The sequence below is a fragment of the Podarcis filfolensis genome (genome assembly GCF_964270895.1).
Source record: "Podarcis filfolensis genome assembly, chromosome: 5".
Taxonomy (NCBI): domain Eukaryota; kingdom Metazoa; phylum Chordata; class Lepidosauria; order Squamata; family Lacertidae; genus Podarcis; species Podarcis filfolensis.
Genome location: NC_139608.1, coordinates 33945990 through 33969487, shown reverse-complemented (window position 1 = coordinate 33969487; position 23498 = coordinate 33945990). Strand labels below are relative to the sequence as shown.

General features: G+C 44.2%; 1 protein-coding gene across 10 annotated transcripts in view; it reads left to right on the top strand.

The window, feature by feature from the left end:
• ST6GAL1 (ST6 beta-galactoside alpha-2,6-sialyltransferase 1) overlaps positions 1–23498 on the top strand; it is a 120744-nt gene that overhangs the window by 74862 nt on the left and 22384 nt on the right. For 8 of the 10 annotated variants that reach the window (XM_083613863.1, XM_083613862.1, XM_083613856.1 and 5 more), the window contains exon 2: positions 7817–7953. The gene's annotated coding sequence lies outside the window, so the exon portion shown is untranslated. Of the gene's footprint in view, positions 1–7269; positions 7505–7816; positions 7954–19963; positions 20045–23498 lie in introns of those variants that run through there. The other 2 variants (XM_083613858.1, XM_083613855.1) reach the window with 2 other exon arrangements.

Below are 23498 nucleotides of genomic sequence, written 5' to 3'. Positions count from 1 at the left end.
GCAGAGTTGGATTGCAGACATTTGAAAACAGCGAGATTGATGACGCTGATTCTACAGGGCCCATGCGGTTTTTCTTATCATTTGCTTAGGCTGGTTGCCGCTTCTTTGCTTTTCACTTGAGAAGTTTCTTGTTGCTTCTGTTCTGCTGAGCAGCTGCCTTTCAGCTGTGACATTTTGTCACCTCTCGGATGGCACCTGTTCTATCCCCACCCATCCCTTTTCTGAGTTTTATGCAAAGCTCACGGAGCGTTTTCTCCTCCTAAGAGTAAAATAGATAAACCACCACCATCAGCCAGATGAATCACAGAACAAGCCTGCAATTTAAATTTAGAGACACAAACTAAGGAACCCAACTTTTTTCCTCTTCTCGGTTCACATTTAGTTATATATAGTTAGTAAAGGTAAAGGTAAAGGTACCCCTGCCCGTACGGGCCAGTCGTGTCCGACTCTAGGGTTGTGCGCTCATCTCACTTAAGAGGCCGGGAGCCAGCGCTGTCCGGAGACACTTCCGGGTCACATGGCCAGCGTGACGAAGCTGCTCTGGCGAGCCAGCACCAGCGCAGCACACGGAAACGCCGTTTATATATATAGTTATTAGAAACACTTAAATTGAGCTGCTCTGCAGCTGTTTGTTTCCATGCAAGTTGAATTCAGAAAAAGCCCACCAAGCAACTATTCCTATAGCCTCAGTTCCCCAGTTGTAAAATGGCAGAAAGGTAGTTGATTGTTATTGAGCTAATGTTACCTAGTGAGAGCTGGGACTAAAAAAAGAGGAAGATGAAAAATATAAATTTAGAATAGGGCTAGAAGTTTTTGCAGTCTGTAATTTTGGAAACACAGGGCTGCATCTGCTCTCTGCACTGTATATATCATACCCCTTTAAACAGTCTTAGGTAAAGGGACCCCTGACCATTAGGTCCAGTCGTGTCTGACTCTGGGGTTGCGGCGCTCATCTCGCTTTATTGGCTGAGGGAGCCGGCACACAGCTTCCGGGTCATGTGGCCAGCATGACTAAGCCGCTTCTGGCGAAACCAGAGCAGCGCACGGAAGTACCATTTACCTTCCTGCCACAGCGGTACGTATTTATCTACTTGCACTTTGAGGTGCTTTCGAACTGCTAGGTTAGCAGGAGCTGGGACCGAGCAACGGGAGCTCACCCCGTCGTGGGGATTCGAACCACCGACCTTCTGATCGGCAAGCCCTAGCTCTGTGGTTTAGACCACAGTGCCACCCGCGTCCCTTTAAACAGTCTTCAAATAATCTTGGGAACTGTAAAGGGTGCTGAGAGTAAGGAGGAACCGCCTCCCCATTCCCTTCACACAGCTATCATTACAGAGTTCCCCAGGAAGAAGGATTGCCTGTTAAACCACTTTGGGAATTGTAGCTCTGTGATGGGGCCTTCATTACCTGTACCAGTGTGATTTATTTCTGAGGTATATATACGTAGTAAGATTCATGACAATAGCCCAGTTACTTTTGGGGTCCAGGATAATAGAATGTAATTCTTCAAGATGTGGCAGTGAGCAATAATATCAGCAATAGAAGTTTGGCAGTAGTTTTAGGTAAAACAAATAGAACTGCTGGAGCAGGCCAGTTGCTTTTTTAGTGATGCCTTCTGTGAGACCTGAGGATAAAGGAAAACAAGTCCAAAAAATGATTTTGACTGTGTGGCAGATTCCCAATTTCCAGTAGCAAGCCTGTTCTGACACTGCAGTGCCAGTTTGACTTGGTGGGTAGTATGCTGCACTCTTCCTGTATTTCTGTTGAATTTTATATCTTAATGTATTATATATTCAGATGTTAGCCGTCCTGAGACTGGTTCTGGCCGGGGAGGGCGGGATATAAATAACATTTATTATTATTATTATTATTATTATTATTATTATTATTATTCCTGCAAAGATCTGAATATACCTTCCGAGTAGCATAGGAAGCTTCCTTAAGCTGATTTAGACCATTGGTCCATATATGCCAATACTGTTGACACGGACTGGCAGCAGCTCTCTAAAGTTTCAGGCAGAAGTTTCTTCCAGTCTAGTACGTTACACATGTATTGCTATTTTTTCCTCCACTTCCTGAAGATTATAATCCCAAAGATGCTTATGAAATCTAAATTATTTAACCACATTATTAAGTATCATTCCATACCTATGAATCACAGCCTTTTCAGCACTTTGCAGTGAAGTCAGATAACATCAGACCCATAGGCATAGCTTTCAACCTTCCCTTTTTTTTGCGGGAAATTCCTTTATTCCAGTGCCGTTTCCCGCTGCTATCCCGGATTGTTAGATATCCCGTAGAATGTCCCTGGGACAGGTGAGGCTGCTGATCCCTTATTTTCGAATCTGAAAGTTGACAGCTATGCCCATAGGTATAGAACATGCTGCCAAGGGCTATCCCTTGCATATGTTGGCCAAGAAGGGATTGTTAGTGACCTCGTGGTATTTTCCATATACCTATGGGTCAAGGGAAGTCTTCTTCAGGAGAGATTGCCCCAAAATATTGTGTGGTTACATAATATTTCTCTTCCTACAGAGCTTTCTGTCTCAGGATCGCAGCCTTGTCCTATAAGTATATATATATATATATATATATATATATATATATATATATATATATATATATAAAAGGAGACCTAGGAGGAAGTGCTAATAGAACTTAAAAGGAAGATCTGCTTAAATAATTTCATTCCTGTAACAATAAGTTCTGTAACTATTATCTTTCAGGTTTGTAAGGGAAACTCTTTCTCCTTACAATCTACCTTTCTTTCTTCAAGTAAAAAGGGTGGGGATTATACATGAAGATCTTAAATGAAATCCATGACTTGGAGCGATTGTTCAATTATTATTTTTAATTGCATCCCCTGCCAGAAGTGAGTGAGATTATCTCGGAGCACTGATGAGATCTGTAAAGGTTATTTTAATTGCAGAGAATCTGCGTCGGAGACACTTGAGCATTCCAAAATGTTACACTTAGAAGCAAATTACGAACCTACTATTAATTACAGCCCAGTGCAAAATGACAGCGGAATAGGAATGGAAGGAAGACGATTGGTGAGCTTGAGCAGGTTTGGGGAAACATCTGTGGAAATAGTGGACTGATGGGAAGAATGCTGTTTCCTAGACTGGAATGTCGGTTACATTAAGGTTACTGCCCCTCAAAAAAGGATACTGTTGAGCTGAAAAAGCAGTAGAAAGGGGGCAACCAACGGGCCAAAGAGCTGGAGAAACTCTCTTGCAATGTTTGTGGCTTTTTAGTTTAGGAAATATTTAGAATGGGAAATATTCTTCATTAAGAATATGCTCATTGTGCTTTGCAGGTAAAATCTAGGCATATTTACTCAGAAATAAGCATCATGGAAGGGACGCGGATGGCGCTGTGGTCTAAACCACTGAGCCCTAGGGCTTGCCGATCAGAAGGTCGGCAGTTTGAATCCCCGCGATGGGGTGAGCTCCTGTTGCCAGGTCCCAGCTCCTGCTAACCTAGCAATTCGAAAGCACGTAAATAGGTGCTGCTCCAGTGGGAAGGTAAATGGCGCTTCCGTGCGCTGCTCTGGTTTCGCCAGAAGCAGCTTGGTCATTCTGACCACATGACCCAGAAAAACGTGTCTGCAGAAAAACGTTGGCTCCCTCAGCCAGTAAAGCAAGATGAGCGCCGCAACCCCAGAGTCGTTCGCGACTGGGCTTAACTGTCAGGGGTCCTTTACCTTTACCTTTTAAGCATCATGGAGCTCAATGGCACTTACTTCCAGGTAAATATGCACATGATTATAGTCTTATGCAGTGGAGGGTTATTTGTGTAAAATATAAGGTAAAAGCTCTGAGTGCCGATACAAAACGGCAGCAAAAGAAAAGATGTGGTCGTACTCTGTGCTGGTGAGTACCATTGTTTTAAGTGTTGTTAATGATCACTAAGGATCAGGCAGGAGTAGTATAAAACAAAGACATTATTTAAACCTGCTTTCTTTAATTCCTAACTCTCTCTGGCTCTCATGCACGTGCTCTCTCCCTCCCTCTCCTTTCTGTGCTGAATCACTTCCCGGTAGCTGTCCCTTAACTTGTGCCTCCCTCAGGATTTCAAATTCCTTTCCCTAACTGCTCTCCAAGCCTCTTACAATGGTACCTCTGGTTGCAAACGGGATCCGTTCCGGAGCCCCGTTCGCAGCCTGAGCAGAATGCAACCCACGTCTGCACGTGCGCGGGTCACGGTTCGCCGCTTCTGTGCATTCGTGTGATGTCATTTTGAGCGTCTGCGCAAGCGGCGAAACCTGGAAGTAACCCTTTCCAGTACTTCTGGGTCGCCGCGGGATGCAACCTGAAAAGATTTAACCCAAAGCGTCTTTAACCCGAGACATGACTGTACTTAGTTCAGCATGCATTGATACAGCCACGACACATGCAAAAAGTACTGGTCTTAGAAGATTGTGTGGAAGAATCAAGTTTTGTAGTAAGGAAGCATCAGACATCAGGGGCAAATGACCATTGAGACTCGCTCCTCACGAGCCACGCTTCATACCCTTCTTGAGTGTGTTTTCCTTTTCCTGGCTAGAAACTTAGAGGGGGATATATAAGGAAGAGCTGTCTGGATAAGATACAAAGACTTACTGGAAAATAAAACCCCAAGGTGGTTGTCACCAGTGGAAGCGAAGGCTCAGAAAAAGCTCAATATGGAGGCCAAATGGCCGAAATATTGGGAAATACTGGAACAAGAAGGAGATAAATTGAAATTGCAGAGTTTTGAGAAATTAAAAGATAAAGTGCGAGATTGGCTTCATTATTATCAAATAAGAGAGGCCTATAATTTGGATAAAAAAATTGGCTTCCAGGTGGAAAAATCAAAATTGGAAACAGAATTGTTAGATCCCAAAACTAAGATACTTTCAAGAATGTATGATTTGCTGCTAAAATGGAATACGCAGGATGAAACAGTTAAATCTGCTATGATCAAATGGGCACAAGATATTGGTCACAACATTATGTTTGCTGACTGGGAACAGTTGTGGACCACCGGTATGAAATTTACGGCATGTAATGCCTTAAGAGAGAATATTATGAAAATGATATATAGGTGGTATATGACACCAGTCAAGCTTGCAAAAATATATCATTTGCCCGATAATAAATGTTGGAAATGTAAAGAGAATGAAGGTACATTCTTTCACCTTTGGTGGACATGCCCAAAGATTAAGGCTTTCTGGGAGATGATCTATAATGAAATGAAAAAGGTATTTAAATATACTTTCCTGAAGAAACCAGAGGCCTTTCTTCTGGGCATAGTCGGCCAATTGGTGCCAAAGAAGGACAGAACTTTCTTTATGTATGCAACAACAGCAGCAAGAATACTGATTGCAAAGTATTGGAAGACACAAGATTTACCCACCCTGGAAGAGTGGCAGATGAAGGTGATGGACTATATGGAATTGGCGGAAATGACTGGCAGAATCCGAGACCTGGGAGAAGAGTTGGTGGAAGAAGACTGGAAGAAATTTAAAGACTATCTGCAGAAACACTGTAAAATTAATGAATGTTAAAATGATGTTGGATTGAAAATAAGTGGCATTAGCAACAAAGTTAACAAGAGTATGCAAAATTGAATTGATAATGGATGAAAATATAGAGTTATAATATGTTAAGATACAGAGTTAAGATAAACGAAAGAGGGTAAGGATTTGCTGATTTGATTACTTAAATGGGAATACAAAAAGGGGAGGTGTGAGGAGGCCAAGGAAATAAGTTAGGGTTAGGGTTACAAAAAATGGATTTGTTTTTATTCTTCTTTTTTCTTTTTCATGTATTTTTCTATGTTTTTTTTGTATTTCTTTCTTTTCATATGACCTTTTTAAATTTATGTTTTTGTAAAACTTCAATAAATATCTTTTAATATATATATATATATATATATATATATATATATATATATATATGTAAGAGCTGTTAACTGTGGAACGGTCTCCCTCGGAAGGTTGTGAAGGTTTTTAAGCAGAGGTTGGCTGGCCATTTGTCATGGATGCTTCAGCTGAGATTCTGCCTTGCAGGGCATTGGACTAGATGACCCTGGGGTCCCTTTCCAACACAATTCTATGATTCTTTGTGAGTGCGTGTAGAAAATAGTCTATTGTACAAAGGTAAAATGTACACTTGCTGCTTTGCACATTTTTGCCTCTGGTCCTGCCTACCAGTGGTGAGAGCCAGTGTGGTATAGTGGTTAAGAGCGGTGGACTCGTACTCTGGTGAACCGGGTTCGCTTCCCTGCTCCTCCACATGCAGCTGCTGGGTGACCTTGGGCTAGTCACACTTCTCTGAAGTATCTCAGCCCCACTCACCTCACAGAGTGTTTGTTGTGGGGGAGGAAGGGAAAGGAGATTGTGAGCTGCTTTGAGACTCCTTTGGGTAGCGATAAAGCGGGATATCAAATTCAAACTCTTCTTCTTCTTCTACCACTGGGATGTAGACCCTTGGAAGATCACCCAGGTGGAAATGTGACCCTCAGCCTGAAAAACCCTGCTCTAGGCCCATTCAGGTGTTATTTAAATAGGTACCTCATCACACCTGGGTTGGGTGAGAGTGCTAGCCCCATTCTTCCTTCTGTTGCCTTCCAAGAGTTTACAGGTCCATATCGGATCCCCATATATTTTGGAACGCTAAAGCAAAAACGGAGACCAAGGAGGCAGCAGAGTTAACTCACTTGTCCCTGCAAGAGCATCCCCAAATGTGATATTTTCCCCATTTAATGAATGCCCAGATAGGGTGCCCCTCAAACCACCTTCACCTGCCAATCCATCCATTCATTGTTACACACTGTTTGATTGTCTAAAAAACCCAAATGTAGTTTATAGAAGATCAAATAGTAAAATCAAGAAAAATGTACAGCCCTATTTCAAACACCCAAAGTTAAAATTACCTCAACTCACTAAGCACCTGGGTAGGCTTGTCTAAACAGGAATGTTTTTAGCGGGCGCCAAAAAGGGTATAGTGAGCAGATGCCTGCTTGATCTCAATAGGCAGGGATTCCAAAGTGCACTAATCAACCAAGTTCTTACAAATATGAAATGGGCATTATGTAGCACCCAGCGTAGTGCCAGTTCTGCCGATCAAAGCAGTTGAATGAGCATGTGTAGGATAAGGTGATTTTGTGGGGATACTGTTCCCCAGTGGTTAAGGGCTAAAGATATCAATAAAAAGTATATCTTACTCCCCCCAGCTTTGCTGCCATTGAGGAAATGTAGTTCCTTTCTTCTTATGACTTCACACTGTCAAGTTCTGGTGTTCCGATTCCCCTCAGCTGTGTCTCATCAACCTCAAAAGTGGCTCCAGATGCCAGATTAGGCTTGTTCTTCTTTTCTGAGTTGTCTCAATTCCAAAAAGCAGTACATCAAAATAGAATATAGGTTGGGCGTGGGCTCTTTATACCTGCAGGAGATGAGCAGCGGGAGGTTTCTGGTTTCGTTGAGAAGTTGAAAGACAAAACGACAGATGAGGCTCCGCACAGTTTCTCCACATGAGAAGTAGTCTGATGTTCTTGGAAGGGCATTTGAATGTCTTGTTGGAAGGGAGCTTTTAGTGATTTGGTTTGAATGAAATTGGATCCATTGATTTGTTTCAGGATAAGCTACTTTACGTAGCAGGACCGGCAGTTGTTTGCATTTGTTTCTTTCAGGCCTCTCGGAAGGCTGTTAGCATGCTTTCCTTCGTGCTTAAAAGGCTTGGCTCAGGCATCAGAAGTCTGTGTCTTTCACTTTCATCTCTGTATACTAAAAGCATGACGACTCCTGTGCTGTTGGTATTTTTTCTCTAATAAACTGTTTTTCATTTCACAGGTGGCCTTCAGCCTTCGTTAGAGATCTCGCTGCTTTGAGTGGCTGGGTCTCTAGGACAGCAAGAGCATTATGAGCAGCCCTGAAATCTTCTAACACCCTGCCGTGTCTCTTGCAACTTCAGTTTTCATCGACATCAGGTAACCAATCTGTCGTCAGATTAGCAAATGAAATTTAGGGACGCAGTAGCTGAAATAAGATTCCATTGGCTTGATTAGACGGATTGTCCCTAGTAATCACGCTTTCACAACTGTAAGGCTGTAGGATAGAGTGTTAAATCCTGAACCCATTTGTTTTATTGAATGCAGGGTGCTAGGCTCATGCTATTATCAGGCTGCTGTTGAGCATCTTTCTTGTTCATCTCTGTGTTGGTGGTTTTTCACCAACATCAGTAATTTGTTCATAGCTGTAGTCCAAATGTCTTTTTATTCTGGGGGTTTATATCATGGTGGTTTGGTATACAATCAAAGGGATGAGAGTGTATGCAAAAAAGAGAGAGAGAATGGATATGGAAGCATTGCCAATTTTTAAAAGAACCCTAAAAGCAGTGCTGTTTCAGTGGGCGTAGCCAAAATGCTTTTACCTCATGCCTGCTTTTATTACTGCTTTAAGCCATCATTTCTGGTGGTTTGCTGTTTCTTTTAATGTTTAAGCAAAACTTATAAGGTGCTTTGACTACATATTAATGTAGAAAAGCAGAGAATAAATTCTGTGCATACAGAAATATTATTGTTCAGAAGTACCTCACACCTGTGCTTGACATTAAAGCAAAATGTTTAGTTTGGAAGGTGTCACCCCCCAGTTTTGTTTAGTTTCACTCATTCTGGCATCTGCTTTGCATACAGGATCCTTACATTGTTGCAAACATTACATTATAAACAGTTTTTAAATGGTGTCTGGTTAGTTTGCTTTTTGTTTCTTCAGGAAAGCAAACTCTATTTTGCATGTACAGTGGTACTTCGAGTTAAGTACTTAATTCGTTCCGGAGGTCCGTTCCTAACCTGAAACTGTTCTTAACCTGAAGCACCACTTTAGCTAATGGGGCCTCCTGCTGCTGTCGCGCCGCCGGAGCCCGATTTCTGTTCTTATCCTGAAGCAAAGTTCTTAACCTGAAGCACTGTTTCTGGGTTAGCGGAGTCTGTAACCTGAAGCGTATGTAACCTGAAGCGTATGTAACCCGAGGTACCACTGTATCAGTTTTGTCAGGAAGTTCTCTCCCAGTACATTTTGTATAATAAGAATTTGTGTGGCTTCTGAGCAGGAAGGAGATGGGTGACCAGTCTTGCATGTGACCATGGCTGGCTAGCCTAGAGACTGACTTGCAAATTTTCATCCTGCAAATTATTTCTGTTAATGATTAACATGCTTATATCACACAGACAAAATGTAGAATGCCCTAGATAGGGGTGGGGAACTTGTGGCTTTTCAAATGCTGGAGAGGCACAAATTTCCCATCCCTGCTGTCATATTTTTAAAAAGCAGGTTAATAGGAATGTTATCCTGGAATCCTATACCCACTTATATGGCAGTAAATTCCATTAAAGTCAGTGGGAATTACTTTATGTATGGAATTGCACTGTCCTTACCAGAGTTACACTGTCAAAGGACTGCCTGAAACAGGAGGACTTAATCTGGTTATCTAGGACTTTTGGTTGATCAAGTATTCTATTTTAAATGTTTTGTAGCTGAAATGCACAAATAATCTGGACTGTCGTGTTTCAGATCTTATTTTCTCCCACAGCTCCATGATTATGATAATAACTTTAAATGTGCTGTCATATGCTTAGTGGAAAACAGAGGAGAAACAGCATTAAAGTTACAGGTCAGACATCTGCTGATGCCAGTCGTAGAGAGAAACTGCAACGTTAAATTATGAGATGACTCTCTTGGATTTTAGCCAATTTTACATTGAATAAAATCTGCATTTGAGGGCAAAAGAACTGTTCGCACCATGTTCTATTACATTCCTTATGAGGCTTCCCCTCTACATAAAGTGCAGATACGACATTGAAAATTAACTATTTCAATGCTTTTTTATGTCTCATACCTTCATATCTCTTTTACTGTAAGCTTGCATAGCTAGCTTGCATTCACTAGTCTTTGGCTAGAAACTGTAAGGATCTTTATGGCTGCTCATCGGGATAGACAGATGCACTGCAGTTTTGAGCTAAACAATGATCGCCAAAAAATTGAAAAAAATGGTTTTGTGCCATATGGAATTGAAGGCCTGACTGGTTTATTTTTTTATTTTTATTTTTATTAAAGATTTCTTAGTTTACAAAAATGCGTGCGTTGTCTTTTTTTCAAGTTGTGTTTTCTACAAATCAGTTTCATTTGTTGTGAGGCAACAGTGTTGCATGCAATATTAGGTTGAGAAGAAAATAGGGGGAGGGGTAGTTATGCTTCTATTCTTTTACTTAGTATATGTGTGTGTTTTTGTATCAGCATCACTTGTATGGGTTCTCTTACTATTTGCTTGTATTTCCTTGGTGGCGAGAGAGGTTGGGGTAGCCTAGGGTGTGGTTGGTATTATTATTATTATTATTTATTTATCTGGCTGGGTTTCCCCAGCCACTCTGGGCAGCTTCCAGCAAAACATTAAAATACAATAATTCATCAAATATTAAAAGCTTCCCTAAACAGGGCTGCCTTCAAATATCTTCTAAAAGCCAGATAGTTGCTTATTTCCTTGACATCTGGTGGGAGGGCGTTCCACAGGGCAGGCATCACTACCGAGAAGGCCCTCTGCCTGGTTCCCTGTAACCTCACTTCTCGCAATGAGGGAACCGCCCAAAGGCCCTCGGCACTGGACCTCAGTGCTTGGGCAGAATGATGGGGGTGGAGACGCTCCTTCAGGTATACTGGGCCGAGGCCGTTTAGGGCTTTGAATTGTACTCAGAAACAAACTGGGAGCCAATGCAGGTCTCTCAGGACCTGTGTTACAGTTTATGGTCCCGGCGGCCGCTCCTAGTTACCAGTCTGGCTGCCGCATTCTGGATTAATTGCAGTTTCCAAGTCACCTTCAAACGTAGCCCCACGTAGAGCGCATTGCAGTAGTCCAAGCGGGAGATAACTAGAGCATGCAGCAATCTGGTGAGGCAGTCCACAGGCAGGTAGGGTCTCAGCCTGCGTACCAGATGGAGCTGGTAAACAGCTGCCCTGGACACAGAATTGACCTGAGCCTCCATGAACAGCTGTGAGTCCAAAATGACTCCCAGACTGTGCACCTGGTCCTTCAGGGGCACTATTACCCCATTCAGGACCAGGGAGTCCCCCTAACCAGCCCACCCCCCATCTTTGGTTGTCTTTGGTTGGCTGTAGTGAGATTGGTTTATGTGTGTGAAGGGGTAGATTTTTGGGACAGGTTAGCCAGATTGATTTGTATCCTGTTGGTGGATTCTTCTTGTTGTCTTGTTGGGCTATGTATGTGTTAAAGGGAATCCATACTGGAGTGGAGGTGTCTTCTTCTATTTGTCCCCGACTGGTTTCTAAGAATTTCCAGTTGTTACTTTAAGAGCTAGATAGTCGTAAGTTGATGGCTCATGATGGGCCTTCATCAATACACAGATACTGTATGCCTGCTTACCCCTTTTGGTAATGAACGTTTTAAGTACATTTCCGTGCAAAGAGTGGGATGACAGCATATTTGCATTCAGAGCAGAATAGAAGAATATCATTTATTACGGCCATAGGCCCATACAGGTAAAAACAACACATAAATAACAGCTTGTGCCGTAAGGAGAAAAAAAAAAGCAATCGCTAAAACACTACTATAACAATAAAATACTATAAAATGGAAAGGCATACTACGCCTTAATTAGCTTGTAGAGCTCCTTGGCGTCGCTTTTGGGAAAGGACAGCAACTAGGAACCTAGCCACCTTCAGGGTCGTGTGGGTATCCTTGTCCTGCAAGATTTGGGCAAGGTGGAATTTTGGTGGGGTACCCTCTAGTTTCTGTATGATTGATCCCAACAAATTTGCCCGTAGCACATTAAACAAGGGGCAAGTGAACATAATGTGCTGGAGCGACTCCGGCGACACCTTATCACATTCGCACACGGCGGGGGCTTGACCCTTTGAGAACCTATGTCTCAGGACATTGGAGGGAAAAACGTTAAACCTCGCTTTGGTGAAGGCCAGTCTATGTGCAACAGTCGAAAGGGAGGAGAGGTATGATGGAACGCAGTAAGTTAAAGTGATACCAATGTTCTGGGGCGAACAAACACCTCCCCCCAGCGTATAATTTCGTTGTAAATCGATGTCATCCAGTCTTTGGCGGATCAGTCTCTGAGCAGTGATTTGGTCTAGTTTTAGGGAATCTGAGGGAGAGATTCCATAACTCAGGAGTTTGGCATGAATTCTGCTAGTCCAAAGGCTGGAGAATTCATCTCGCCATAAGCATTGGGCAAGGTAATGGTTTGGTAATCTATGCCACAATGATAACCAGTAATTGAAGACTTGCTTCCACAGGCAAGTTTCTAGGGATGCGACCTTCAATTCTAGTCGCATGGCTGCGTTGCTTACGCACAGGGGGAGCATTAGGAGCCGACGTAGGAATTGGCTTTGCAGAGTCTCAAGGGGAGCAAGATCTGTCATCACGGCCCAGAGCGGGGCAGCATAAGCAAGCACGGCAACCACTTTTGCCTTGAACACCTTTAGGGCCGAGGGAACATGCAAAGCTCCGTCCGAAAAGAAGAATCGGAGGAGCGCATATGACAAGGTTTTGGCCTTATTAAGTAGGTGTTGAATGTGAGCTTTCCACCCCAAATTGTATTGAAAAATGACTCCTAGGTATTGAAATTTTAGGACTTGCTCTATTTTTGCCCCACCAAGCTTCCATTTGTATAATCTCCGGCTTCTGGAGAAGATCAGGATCTTGGACTTGGCATGGTTGATGGTTAATTGATTGAGTTGACAATACGTGGCAAAGATCTTCAGAGCTCTGGTTAGTCCAACACGTGAATAGGATAGAATTACCGCGTCGTCCGCATATAAAAGGAGTGGGCAGCGGTAATCCGCTAGTCTAGGCGCGTGTGTACTTGGAGATGAGTTGACTAGGGGTGCTCGCATGTCGCTGATGAATAGGTTGAATAGGCAGGGAGCCAATATACATCCTTGGCGCACTCCCTTGTTTATTGGTATCGAGTTTGTAAGGTCGCCCGCTGGAGTGAATCTCACTCTGGCAAGGGTACCTTCGTGGAGCTGGCTTATGAGCCATAAGAGTCTTCTATCAATGCCCTGTTTCGCAAGTTTCTCCCAAAGAATATTTCTAGGAACGCTGTCAAAGGCTGCCTTTAGATCTAAGAAGGCAGCACAGAGGTAGCCCCGGGGGGGGGAGGAGTACTTCCGTGCCAGATGATAAAGAACTATCGCATGATCGGTTGTAGAGCGTTTAGTTCTGAACCCTGCTTGTTCATGGCCAATCTGGTTAGTCTCATCTACCCATCGCAATAATTTAGTCATCAAAAAGCTGGCATAAATTTTCCCTATAATCGAAAGGAGGCTGATGTTACGGTAGTTTTCCGGCTCCGTTGGAGAACCTTTTTTATGCATTGGTACAATAATGGCCTCCTTCCATGTTTTGGGGATGAGACCGGAAGCGTTGATTGCATCGAAGGTTTTGGCCAAGATGCCGGCCCACCATTGTGGGTGTAGTTTGATGGCTTCAGCAGGGATCAGGTCGGGCCCAGGGGCTTTGCCCGGTTTCAGCTGAGCTATTAACTTGGCTATTTCATCAGGATCGGTGGGAGGCCAAATAGGTAGGTGGGTAAACAGGTGCATCAGATGGTCGGAGGGAGCATCTGCCTGTGAGAAGCATTTCTTCAGGAACCGTTCCCATGTCGGTGCAGAGATGACTGTCCTTGGGGAATTCCTCCCCCTTCTGTTAATCAAAGACCAGAATTCCCTGGATCTGTGTGGTTTTGAAGCAGTAATCAGAGCCTGCCAACGATTATGTTGCCACTCACGCTTGGCGATTATCTGCGTGCGTTTGTAAACTTGCTTGGCTTGTGCATAGCTAGCTGGCAGAGTAGATGCATCAGAGGTCTTGTATGCATTATATATAGCACGGAGGCGCTGTCTTGCTTGTTTGCACTGAGAATTATACCAGGGAGCACCGTGAGTATACTCGTTTCGATTTAAATTTTTGGGTGGTAACCTGAAGAAGGACGTAAGATCAGTCATATGATGGTAGAAGCGCTTCAATACTATGCTATGCTCGTCTGAGGCAGAGCCTATGTTGGGATAGGGCCCGAGGATTTCTTTTTGAAAGAATTCCAGGTACTTTTGAGCCTGTGTCTCCGACCATTTGATTCCTCTTACTTGGAAAGATTCGTTGGTTACCATCTGAGTCGCATGTCTATGAGCCTCCGGCTGCCAGTTCAGGGAAAGCTTAGCAACAAGGGGAAGGTGATCACTAAATTGTACATTCTCGATCTTAAAAGTGGAAATACACTTAAATAGATCCCTAGAGACCAACAGGTAATCGAGGACGCTGTTTGATTTAACGCTCAGGTGGGTGAAATCCCCTGGAATATCGGGGAGGCATGTGCCATTTAAGGGGACCAAATTCAAACGGATGGCCATTTGATAGAGGAGTACTCCAGCCTCGTTTACTCTGTGGTCCTTAGAAGTTCTCTTCATGATGTGTTCCAGGTCATAATTATCAAGGTTTGGGGTAACCCACCATTTGGCTTTGGTCAACGAGTCCCAATTTGCTGCCGTACGGGCATTAAAATCACCACCAATTATGGCCGGGGTGTTAGGAAACTTAACATAGCATGAAAGCAAATGCTCTTCTAGCGAGCCCCATTTAGAGCCCAGTTCAAGGGAAGAACCCCCAGGTGGCAAGTAAACATTTGTAACTAGGAGCGAGATCTTTTCCCCCGCAATCAGCCCGGTAAGGGCGTAGGGAGGCAAGGCCTGTACTAGAGTAAATTTGGAATGTAGGTTGAGGGAGATGCCTATTATTAGGCCCCCTTTAGGGCGGCCTCCTTTCAGGGAGGGGCAGGCAGGGAGTTCTAGAAGCTCAAAGCCATTTAGCACAATTTTTTCTACTTCCCACGATTCTTGGAACAAAATGATATGAAACCGATTGATATACTCCAAGAATTCTGGCTCATGTTTTTTTCCCCTCCAGCCCGCAATGTTCCAGCTGAGGACTGATAGGGGGGAGTTCCTGTTGTGTTCAATTCGCTGTCATTTCGGGGAGAGAAGTGGGTCCTTTGGAGGCAGGGCAGACCCCACAAAAAAGTCAGTTATTTTACTTTGCATGGCAGGCACCTGCTGGAGGTACCTAATATTGGAGTTGGTAGTGGGGTGTTCAGACTGGGACAACAGAGCGGGTCTCCCGCTGGCTAACCCAAGGGTGGCCACTTCATTAGGAGGCTCCACAGGATTTGCAGAGACTGCCCCACCGCGAGGTCTGAAGGTCGCCAATGAAACCATTTGATTTATATGTCCGGCCGGGTCTTCAGTCAAATCCGGATCATTTTTTGATGTAGGTGGAACGCTCCCCTGACCTGATGCTAGCGAAGGTACTGGGGGTGCTCGACGTACAGATACCGTTTGTATGTCGTGTCTGTGCCGCTCAGGAGAATATGAGGACTCCAATTCCGGCATTGATGGATTAGATGGTAAGGAATTGTTTTGGTGGAGGGGACTCTGAATTACACTCTTCAGCGGGGGACTCTTGGAGGGCGAGTCAAAATTTATCAGGAGTTGAGATGAAAGGCCAACTTGTGAGGCAAAACCTGGGTCTGCCAAGCGTTGATGGGCTTTGCCCACAGGTGGGGGAGGCATGGGTTTAGGAGCTGGACTGAGGTGTGGAAGTCTTCCTGCTTCCTTAGAACACGACTCCGAAAAGCCGGCATGGTTATCCTGAGAAGTGGGCAGGACTTTTCCGTTCTTCTGGACATATATGAGCTGATGGTTAAGTACTTCTAATCTATCAATTATTTCTTGTTGTTCCCTCGGTGGAAGGTTGCCAAAGGTGGCTAAAAGCTCTCTTTCCTCCGGCGGGGTCAGAGAATTACATGCGCCAGTGGATTCCTTTAGAGCTCGTGGGGACGTAGGGTAAGTCCAGTTTCGGTACGGATGGGTATCCTCCGGAAAAGGAGGCTCAATAACCCGAGATGCTCCCGACCTCTCCGACAGGGTCCGCTCCGTGCCGTAGTCGGCAAGTAGAAGGGGATGGATCATGCTATCCATAAAAACTCTTGTTGGGATGATATCGTACCTAGCCAAGAGTGATTTCTGCCTGATGATAGCTGAAGGGATCCTTGGAGAGTAAAACGCAAGCATCACTCTCTGTTGCCTGAGGTGCTGGTTCAAAGGTAATACTGCAATGAGATCGCATTGTGTGATTTCTATGTTTAGGAGGTTGCTTAGTTGCTTTTTAACCCCACCCAAGGTGAGCCACCTTGCTGACCCTACCCCGATATTTAGGCAGATTTTCTTAGGTTGCAGGGACAATGCTTGATGTTTCAGTGCAGTATTTGGTTTATATTTAGGGATCTCACTTCCTTTTTTGGTTGAGTGTAAGGTCCTCTGACACTTCATTTCCCCCGTATCTACAGTTGGTTTAGACATTGACCCGAGGTTGTCAATTTTCTGTTCAAGGCTAGATAGCTGGGAGGATAGGACATCAATCTTCTTGAATATGCAATTAAGGGTTCTGACCACAAGATGGAGATGTTCATGTTGTTCTAGTCTAGCGCAGTCCTCAGCTCCGGCGTCCTGCACCACCCCCAGTGGGGGGCTCCCTCTTCCTCCGAGCTTGCCGTCCGCAGTTTTATTCTGGGGTAAAAATAATTCCTCTGGAGTTGACGTTGTTTCTGGAGACGTTAGAGGATAGAAACGGTTCTGAGTTTTCACCCTATAGCAGTGATCAGTGGGGATACTCCATTTGCCAGACACGGGGGGGTCGGTTTTTGATTGTTTAGTTCTTGGGGAGGGCGAAACCTCGTCACAATCCCTTCGGCGTTTGCCTTGGCCCATCGTTGTGAGTCTTTTAAAATAGCAGTGCTTAGAAGGTAATAAAAGTGGTAAAAATAGAAATACAGCCGGGTGTGGGCCGGCGCAAAGCCAGAGAGACAAAGGTTGCTTCCAAGACTGCCGGAGAACACAGTTATCTGCTCGTTAAAGCTAATTTACGATGCAGGCTTACAGTTATCAGTTATCAGTAATGTGAGCTCCTGGCATGGGCTCCAACACCCTGGTACAATCTTCAGCAAGAGCTTGAAGGGCTGGGAGCCGCAGCACAAAGTTTAGGGCGGATTCGAAGTGAACTCCGGCAAATGCGTCTTACCTCGTCGCCTCCTTGCTTCTGCCTCACCACTTTCTTTCAGTCTTGAGTGGTCGTGAGACTGTGGAGAGACCCGGCGAGCGAGTGACAGAGGGGCAGAGCAGCGTCAAGGTTGCTGCTGCTCTAGGCAAGTAATTAAAACCAATTGCTGAGCTCCTTCGCCGTGGGAGTCACAGGCTTTCAAGATTAATGGTGTCGTCTATTGTTCCTTATCTTCAAGACGCTGACTCATCCGGCACTTTCTCTGCTCACAGCTCTACAATCTTCTGCTCTCAAGCTCCGGCTAAGGGAAACAGTTGTAATTAAGAAAAATAAAAGAAAAGAAAAATAAAATACTGGTCTAAAACGAGTTAAAACGAGATAAAATCAATTAAAACTCAGTTAAAATTTGTGGAGCTCTGGGGCTGACTGCTTAGCCTGCCGCCATCTTAACTCCTCCCATTCAGAGCAAAAATGCAGCAAAACTGTCACACCAGCAAAGCTCTTGTCCATGGAAGTTTATGCAAAAGTAATACTAATTTATGGGACTCTTTTTGGTTAAATGATGTGCCTTTTCATGTCAGATGAGCCGGTGGAGTTGATGTATGTGCAGTTCCCAGGGGGAGTTGTCTTCTCCTCTTTTTCGTTTCTGCATGCATGTGATGTTTTCAGTTCTAATGTTTTCTTCTGATGTATCCAAAAAGTTTAAAAACCACCCTTGAAGGAGAATTTCTGTGTACTGCCAGCTTTTTTTAATGAAGAGGGTATAAGCACTGTCTGTCCCTGTTGTAGATTTCCTATGATCTCACTGAGGTTGCCATAACCTTGCCTTCAGGCTTTCTTGGTGGTTTATGAAATCACCTTTTCCACAGCTTCTTATAAACAGTTGCAATTTTTAAAATGGCTGTCATCATCCTGGAAAAGCATAGGAAGTGACTCAAACAGTGAATACAGTCATACCTTGGTTCTCAAATGGCTTAGTTGTCGAACAAATCTCGAACGCCGAAAATCTGGAAGTAAGTGTTCTGGTTTTCAAACGTTTTTTGGAAGCCGAACATCTGACATGGCTTCTGCTTGAGTGCAGGAAGCTTCTGCAGCCAATCGGAAGCCGCACCTTGGTTTTTGAATGGTTTCAGGAGTTGAACGGACTTCCGGAATGGATTAAGTTCCAGAACCAAGGTATGACTGTATCTGTTTTGGTTACTGATGTTATCTGCCTCAAATGATCTCATATTTGATACCTTGATATCTGAGATCCTCTGATGAGGTGGGATTCAGCTGCATTTACGAGGGACTAACCCTTTAATGTATCAGTCCCTGTCCTGTGGAGCTCACTGTTTGTGGAGGTTCAGCAGCAACCAACCCTGCCTTCTTTCATCTTCTGAAAACTGTTTAGACAGGCCTTCACGATATGATTTTGTTTTCTTGCAACCAACCAGTGTCTACTGATGCTTAAAATTATGTTTCCTAGATATTTACAGACTGGTTTTATTGAATTTTATATACTGTACGCTGTCTTGATATATTTGATGTAAATACAAATTCTAAATTTTCAAATCTGGCAAGCAAGAATACAAACATTTGAAAAAGCAGCGCAGAGCAAGGAGATCTACAATCTCACCAAAAGGACATGATAATTCATGAGACAGGAAAGGGAAAAATGGTCGTGCTTTTCATCTATTAATAGGCTTGTGGTTGTGGGTAACTCCACACCAGATAAGGAACTGCCCACAGATAAGGTGCATGCGCATTAATGCCAATCTCTCTTACGCAACCAGCACCCCATTTGAAGTAGAGGCTTGCATGCATCTCCACAGCAAGAGCTGGAGGATGTGGGTATACTGCTAGAAGCTGCCTCTTGGTGATGCCTTAAATCATATTGGCTTTGCCAACCCAGCTGCCAGAGGAATAGCAGCAGTCTGGAACTTAGGGTTTCTACTTCCAGCTTTTGCCTATTTGTCCTTGGTCTGCACACACAAACCACTTTGCCACAATGGAGATTGCAGACTTCCCTCTTGGGATGAATGACTGGATAGCCAAGGCTGGAGATGGGGCTCTTGGCAGCCACAGGCAAAGTTAGAGCAAAGTAGGCAGCAGTGATTTGTGCAGGCTCCTCCAGGTGACCACTTTCTTGAGCACGCAAGAGTAGTTTTCTGATTGTGGATATTTGTACGGTTGCCACATGCGTCTCTCCTCATACTTTGGTTAGCCCTATCAAATAGACTCATTTTTATTGGCTGATGCAGCCTTTTGGCAGGAAAGTTATCCGGGGCTTCTGTCACAGTAGGTGAGGGAGCCCACACAGGTCTGAAGGAGCCTGCTTTGTTATAACCCTAGTAGGAATGTCCTCCATCCCTGTTTGGCAAAAATGGAATTTTCTGCTTCCTATGAGTTTCTATTTTACTATAGGGATGAAGGGCATCTCTCCCACTTCTGCTTCACTGTCTATTTTCCACCTGGAGTGCGATTGGTGGCTTAGGGCTTCTGCTGGTGACCTACATGTCGCAGACTATTTGCCCTGTTTGTCGTCTTCATTTTCTTGTCTTTTTCATTATTGGTTCCTTGTTTGGAGTTGCCGTTCCCAGTTGTCAAATTTGGGGTTTGAGGAGTTGTCTTCACTCTGCCAGTCTGGAAGGTGGAATGATTCCTCCCCCTGGAGAGCTTCTGAAGGACTTGCTTGCTGTAGCCAGCAAGAGGAGTCATTCCTGCCAGGAACATCCCATCACCAAGCAGACATTCGCTATAGCTAGACATTTCCACTCCCTCCCTCTGTGCAGCTGCAGCCCAAGCCCATGCAAATTTCTTGGGACGTGAATTGCACTGCAGCAGGTTGATTGACAGTGCTGTGTGAAGCCACTGTGAATGACAGGTTGTAGAGTGTTGAGAGTGGCAGTTGAGGGAGTTGGAGGAGGTGTTGAGACGGAGTGAGAAGGAAGGCGATTTTATGTGTATGTTTTGGATACTTTGATCCTGCTTTATAGGGACGCGGGTGGCACTGTGGGTTAAACCACAGAGCCTAGGGCTTGCTGATCAGAAGGTTGGTGGTTTGAATCCCCACGACGGGGTGAGCTCCCGTTGCTCGGTCCCAGCTCCTGCCAACCTAGCAGTTCGAAAGCACAAAGTGCAAGTAGATAAATAGGTACCGCTCCGGCGAGAAGGTAAACGGTGTTTCCGTGCGCTGCTCTGGTTCGCTAGAAGCGGCTTAGTCATGCTGGCCACATGACCCGTAAGCTGTACGCTGGCTTCCTCGGCCAATAACGCGAGATGAGCGCCGCAACCCCAGAGTTGGCCACGACTGGACCTAATGGTCAGGGGTCCTTTTATCCTGCTTTATAACCCCAAGTGCCCTTTGAAAGAAACTTACAGAAGATTTTCACAATAAAAAACCACGTCTAAGCCTGGTATCGGGAACAAAGATGAGAGAGGGGGAAAAACATGAGCAACTAGGGGTAAGAGTTTGGGTAGCAATCAAAGAGGAGAGTTGCGTACTCCAGGCTGGGGTAGTAAAACTACTTATTGTTCTTTAGTTCTTTTTAAAAAAATAAATGAGTAAATAATGTTTAATATTCATCGGTTAATGAAGCTGTTTTGCTCTGTGTGGATTCTAGGAACAGCCTACTGGACTGCACGTGCCCTGTATTGATATACACAACTGCATAGATAGCATGCCTCACCCCACGTGCCTTTTATTGATATACACAGTTAAACATAGAGAGGGAGAGGCCCACTGCTATCTATCTGTCATTAAGGGAAATCTGGATCTATGGGACCAACTGAGTGACTGGTCCGGTGACTTGTGTAGGACAGAGCCTCACAAGAGACCCCCTGGAGCATCAAAGTGTGCAGAGTACCGCGGGCTTTCCTGCTTTTCTCTTGCTTCTGTGCCCTGTTCTTCCTTACTTGGTTTTGTGTTTCATTGTCCACTCACACTCCTCGTTTCCCCTTAATTTTAGTTCTGATGTTAGCCACCTTAAGCATAGTAAGGCAGCTTATAAATGAAAGGGACACAATTGTGTATTTCTCTTTCCCTTCCATGCACTCCTCCTTGGATGTCAGTCTCGGGTTCATGCTTCTTGTGTTGTCTCACAATCTCTCCCTCCAAAGATTGTGGCTGGAGAAGGAAGGCATAATTTTATTAATTTTATTTATTAATTTCTATACAGCTCTATATTTTTAAGAAAAATCTCAAAGCGGTTTACAGCATATTAAATCAATAAAACATAAATAAAACATTCTGAAGGAAGTCAAATACAGTGGTACCTCGGGTTAAGTACTTAATTCATTCCGGAGGTCTGTTTTTAACCTGAAACTGTTCTTAACCTGAAGCACCACTTTTGCTAATGGGGCCTCCTGCTGCCGCGCCGCCAGAGCATGATTTCTGTTCTCATCCTGAATCAAAGTTCTTAACCCGAGGTACTATTTCTGGGTTAGCGAAGTCTGTAACCTGAAGCGTATGTAACCTGAAGCGTAACCCAAGGTACCACTGTATAGAGTATACAGTCAAAGCAACATAATAGAGAACTAAAGTATTATCTTAAAGATTTCAAAATAAAACATTACAAAGGAGGTCAACTACAGAATACATATTTAATATGTATAATGTTCCCTTCCAAGCATGCTGTGGTCTTGATGACATTCACCACCACCCTGACACAGGGATTTTATTTTATTTTTTGGTCTCTTATTTTTAAAGACCAACAATGAAGTTGCCAATCACAGTGTTAACATCACTTGTAGTTTGGTCCTTAGATATAAAAAGTATTGCTTGAAACTGTGTTAAAACAAGGACCCCTTCTAAGAGATTGCTGATACTGTTGTGGAACGTCCCTGCATCGAGTGCCAGAATGTTAAAATAGTGCAGGCTTCCTCAACCTCAGCCCTCCAGATGTTTTGAGACTACAATTCCCATCATCCCTGTCCACTGTTCCTGCTAGCTAGGGATCATGGGAGTTGTAGGCCAAAAACATCTGGAGGGCTGAGGTTGAGGAAGCCTGAAATAGTGCATAGCAGACATGGTGGCTACAGTGAGGACAGGCGTGCCAGCTTGGCCCTACGACTGTGGCTGCCATGCAGCATGCATGTCCCTGGCACTGAAATTTGTGGGTGCCCGGCCCCTTCATGAGGAATTTTGTGGGTGCTCAGACACCCAGGACCCCAGAGAGTTGGCACCTACGAGCAAAGAGAAATTATCACACCGTTTCCAGCAATAGCACCTGCTGTAGCTCTTAAGATGTACAAGTTCCAGATGAATACAGGGTGCAGAAATCTCACATTGGGGGGAGATGCATTGGAGGGGGCCAGAGCAATCCAAACTATAGGAAGACAGCGTAATTTATGCCAGGGTAAATTATGCTGGTGTAATTTCACCTACTCCTTTCAGGAGAAGGTTACTGCTAGCCGAGCTGGCTGAAGCCTGACAGAGGGAAATCAAGCCCTTAAAATAGAATTGGACTTACAAACCTTCCTTTTTGCCGGTGTAACTTCTACTGGGTTGCTAGGTCATGTGACTGAGTTAAAAGGAGTTTCAAACAAGGGTAGGTTTTCCCCTACTCCACGCTTTTGGGGGGACTTACTCTGGCCTCAGCCAAACCAGTATGAAGGAACTTAACACTGAGATGGGGGACTTCAGCCACCTGAGCCTAGCTGATCCCAGGCCCAGCTACAGATCTGACTGTTCCCAATCCCCCTCATCTTGATGGGTCTTAGGTTTGGCTAAGGTTCTGCTTAGTGTCTCAGGTGTGCTGGAGGATGCTCTGCTTCCTGTGTATGAAGAGCAAGAAAGTGTAGCTCCATTAAGAGCTGTGCTAATAGTGTCACTTAAAGGTAGCAACGTCCATATGGGAACCACTTTTGGAAAAGCATCTTTCTCTTAGCTGAGGTTGTGTTGCAAGCAAAGGTTCTCAGTCTGGTCTGTGGGTCACTGGTGATCTGCCAGCTTCATTCATGCGGTGTGCAGAAAAGTTGCAGAACAGTTGAGAATATCACTGCTTGACCTTGCACATTATTATTTTTTCTTTTCTGGTGACTGAAATGGAGGCCATTTTGACCAAGTGCTGGATCAATAGATCAGGCTAAAAAGGCCCTGACCTATGGCCCATGGCCATCATAATACAACACTGGTTTTGATTATTATGTCAGCGCAGAAGGAAAAAGGGTATTGAAATGTGAGTTACACGTGTGCTTTGATTTGTATAACAAGAAAACTTTATTAAGTGGTTGTTCAAGACTTGTAGCAATTTTCAAGTTTTGAGGGAGGAAGGTTGAGTTGTTGTCATCTTTGTTGTTGTTAATTAAATTTATATGCCACCGTTCATCCGAAGATCACAGGGCAGTTTACAATATAAAAGCACAAAAATACACACCATAATAGCAAACAAAAATATACTCCCCACAGTTTAAAAG